Raw genomic sequence first — 4,760 nt, 5'->3', positions numbered from 1 at the left:
CCCAGTATATATTGAAGGAGTTAGTGCCATCCATGTATGAATGATGTTGCATATGCTTCAGAAGTCTTATCATGGGATAATGAAGACGTATTGTTTAGTTACACTTTGATCGTGCTGGTGTTGAATCAATGTGTCATCATCGAGATATTTGTGCTGAAGTTGTACTCTTTGATTGGGAGTACAACTTGATAGCTTTTTTAGATGCTTGAGCGTTGGAGCGTATATTCCTTAAGCATCGAATATCTTAGGGGTTTGATCGTCTCGGCCCTGGAGTATCTTCTGTTGATTCAACATCCATTTCGTTGCAATAATGGGATTCGACACTTGTGCAGACATTAGAGCTTTCTGATTTTTTGGAACACATGGACTAGCAGGAGAAACGCCCAAAGTGTTATTTTCCATGTTTGGACATCATCTCGGTAATGAATGTTTCAGTGCTTGATTCGGAGGAGCGTTAGATTCAACCACTTGGTAAAATACTAATGTGGTGAAGCTACCATTCATAACGTCATGCAGAGTTGCTAGCAGAATTGAGTCCCCATGCAAGGCAGCATGTGAGGAAATAAATGATATAGACATGGGATGAGACTTGCCTGAGTGCGGAACCTATTAATGGATGTATATGCATCTTTTGCAGGTTATTTCTTCAACCTCGTCAAAGTTTGAAATTACTCCAAGTACTCTGATGATGGAATGTCCGTCAAATCTTCTGGATCAGAACTTTCTTCGTTGGAGAGACGTGTAACCAAAGGAGCTCTGTAAGTACCCATATTTTCAGCGTGGATCCACGCTCGTCTGAAGGAAATGTCATATCCTGGATCTTCCTGATTATGTGAAACTTGGTTTCTGTCCAGTGTTGAACTTATGTTTACTTTGAGAGTGATGTACCATAAGTATTCTGAGCTCTCCTTCAAGGTCTCTTATTGAGATGGGAGCATGAGTAGCTTCTTGTCGACTGATGCCTGCGGCTCTGAGGTTTTCAATGGAATGATGTTGATGGCGGTGCCGGCATCGATCAACGTTATTCCAAATTCGTTTCTTCGACTGTGGTAAGCAGTCCCCAGTCGTACATCTCTTGGTTTGTGGCTGGAGGCTCAAGAAGTATTTCCGGAATGGACTTCTTGACACGATGTGGTTCAGTGCTGTGAATATGTCTCTCTTTTTTTCCTTCGACAGATAGAGCAACTCACGTTCGACCAAGGATTGAACTGCCTCTTTGATAGGTTGTTCAGAGAGTGTAAAGGTTATGATTGGGAGAGGATTCTTGTGTACTCCTCCAGTGCCCAGTTGAATCTATTGTGGATCAACCTTCTCTTTGGTGACGTGTTTCAAAATATTGCAGTTACTTGTCGAATGATTGATAAATCTATGAAGGTGACAGTACCTTGGATTCTTCATGTTGGCTCTCTATGATGAGCAACAGTTTGATTGCACCGTCTTGAACCCAGACTTCCAGTAACTCGATCACTCCTTCATGAGAAGTTTAGTTTGTCCGATCATTTTCCCGTTCGTTGATGCCAGGTCGAGGTTTGTGCAAGATTGGTTATCCTTCCGTGATGCTTTTGTAGGAAGAGGTGTTGGATGTCGCATGTTTGAGCAGAAGCTTTTCTTTTTCTTCCTTGAGCAACAACATTCATGGAAGGTTGGACATCGTACTGTTTGTTGATCAGGCGTCGGCTGCTCCGAGGTTCCTCAACCTTGTAGACTTTGCTCAGTAAAGCAGGTGTAGTAGTCGCTGATCGTGTTGGCTGCTTCATGAAGTTCTGAGAAAGTGTGGAACCGGAGGTTTTCCAGCAAGGCTCTGTAGATCGGGATCATTTTGTTGACGCACAATTCTACAAGTTGTTTCTATGTGACGTTTGGGTCGTGGCAGTCCAAGGCATGAATTCTGAACCTTTTCACATAATCATCAGGATGTTCGCTGCTCCTTCGAAACATCCTTCCTAGATCAGAGAGAGTGACTTGCTCTGACACGAAGAAGTATTTTCTGTAGAAAGCATTAATCATCTCTCCCCAATCGGTGATACTTCACGATGCGATGTTGTTGTACCAGGTGTATGCTCTGCCTTTCAAGGATTTTGAAAATTTCTCCAGACGGACGACATGGTTGTGCTCGTATTCGCCCAATAATTCCAGAAACCGAGAAATATGTTTTTGAGTATTGCATGTTCCATTATAAAGAATGAATGTTGGAGCGGTATAACCTTTGAAAGAGGAATCCTCTGTATGGCAGTATGGAGGTTGGTGACGATGGACGGATGATGTCTTGTCTTTTCATCGATCCTCAAAAAGCACTCCATATCTTCACGAGTGATGAAACTTGAAGGTTCCATTGCTGGAGAGTCATCTGCAGCTTTGCGGAATTCTTCATCATGTACAACATGGATTGGAGAGATTTCAGAATCAGCGGTTGAAGATGTTTCTTTAGCTTTTCCTTTCTCGCGTTGAGGCTGAGTTCGTTCAGATGCAAGCTTGTTTGTGAGAGTTTTAATATAAACACACAACTGCTTCTGTGTTGCAGCCACGTCAGTCTGAAACTTCGTGAAATCAATTATGGTAGGCTGATTTCCTCTGGTTTCTTCAGGAGACCGACCGAAGAGTTGATTGTTGATGGCGCCAGTGCCGTCACTTGCTGGAGGACCAGTACTTGGAGGATTAGTAGTAACATGTGACATGAAATTGCTGGCTGGAGGAGTGGTATTAGTGGTACCACTGAAGCCTGCAATGTTGAGAGGAGTAGTACTTGCGATTGCAGTATCACTAGAAATTGCGATGCGAGAGTCAGGTGTTGAACCCGGATTGGTAACTGAACCGGACCTAAGATCAACCATCTTTGTGAGATTGCAACCGAGAGAATGATCTCCCACTGTGGTCGCCAATCTGTAGATGGGGAAAAATGATTTGCTGGTTTTTAAGGAATTGAGGAGACGACCGTACGGAGGAGACTCCTCGAACCGAGTGAAATGTTAAACCTCACACAGATGCACCGCTGCAAAGGGGGTGCTTTAGATTCGAGAGATCAATCTGTAGTACTCCGGCCTAAATCAAGACAATGACCGTTAAAGAGTAAATTCGGTCACAAAAGAGGATGGGTTAACCTGTAGGAGGGAAGCTGAGAAATGCGTGGAATCAATGGTAATCAAAGATTATGGGTGTGTGAATTCTGAATATGATAAGCGCTGAATGATTGAAATTGCTTAATTGAGAGTAGTTGCTCAATTGATGAGTTGATGATCTCGTGTTGTCAGTTTGACGTGAGATTGATGATACTGATGATGTTGATCATTCAATCATGATTCAGAGACTTATTAATATTGCTGGAATTTTAGACACCATGACCCCATGAAGTGTAGCAGTTGATGGAATCAAAGAGTGGGGAAGTGGAGATCGTGTTTGAAACCAGTTGCTCAACGTGTGGAGACTTGGTCGATTTTCCACCCACTACCTCGTGAATTCCTTCAACTGATTGCACGACTTGCTCACATTCCATCGTGTGTTTGAACACACGTGTCGTCGACCGCCAGACCAAAACCCTATGATATCCCCCCAAAGTGATATCATACCACTTCAATTGATGACTTCGTGGTTTGATGGGACGATGAGTCCATGTAGTTTCTAAGTTTAACATGATGTTCTGAAACTCATGAGTTGAACATGTCATGAGACAGAGGTATAGTTCTTACGATGAAGTGTGAAAGTATTGCTCATTCGATGGATCGTTGAATATTGATTGTTGAACCAATATTCCTTGGTTTGAGCAAATATTTATCATCTGAGCAAGTGTTGCTCATGTGATGAATTGTTAAATATTTGATCGTCTGAGCATGTGTTGTTTATCTGATGGATTATTGGCAGGGTACCAAAAATATTAATTAGAATACTGGTCGTTGAACCGAGCATAATTAATAAAATTAATGACCACAAGGCCGTCGTAAAATTATTAAGGTTGGAATCTGGACTTATGATCCTTGGATTCAGAAACCCTAATTTGATCAATTAATGATCAATTCATGGTTCCTCAGAAGTTTAACCATAGGACGAAGGAGGGAGCGACTATATGGGACCGTGGATCAACCATGTAGTGTACATATGCTCACGTGAGAAAATACGAAGAATTCCTGAAGAGTTGACGATTTGTTGGTGGAAGAATGATTAAATGCTGGCTTAATCATTTATTCAAAAATGCTCGTCTGAGCCTTAGGTAAGAAAACCTAATTAATTATGACGAGGCGAGGGACCGACCATGGAGTCATGAAACCAGCCCTGAGTTGTCACGTGACCGCCTGAAGATCACTTCATGAAAAATCCAAAGTGTTTGGAAGAGTTTTGGACCTAATACGAGCAATTATGCAAATTAGGTCAAAACTGTGAAAATTGATGTGACCGGCTTCCGTGACCCAAAGAGCCAATCTTGGTCGGTCAAGATAGCGTGCTGGTGTCCCCAAGGCGTCCGCGTCCCATTCCTGAGAATTTTGATATTTTCTGGCGTGCAATTGAGCATCCATTCGAGAAAATATGCCAAAATTAGGGTTTCGACAAAACTGAGGAGAACACCATGAGATGATGAAAAATAATTATAAATAAGGAATGAGGAGGCGTGGGACCGCCGTGGTCAAGGCATGGTCGGTCGGTCGTGACCACGGTCCCGTGGTGCCTTTTCCTTAATTTTATAATATTTTGATGATTTTATGAAAAATTCATGAATTTTGAGAAATTTGATGAATTTAGGGAGTTTCCATGAATTGAAGGAGTTTTTATGA

This window comes from Papaver somniferum, chromosome 3 (genome assembly GCF_003573695.1).
Source record: "Papaver somniferum cultivar HN1 chromosome 3, ASM357369v1, whole genome shotgun sequence".
Classification (NCBI taxonomy): Eukaryota; Viridiplantae; Streptophyta; class Magnoliopsida; order Ranunculales; family Papaveraceae; genus Papaver; species Papaver somniferum.
Note: the sequence above shows the minus strand (reverse complement) of the source record.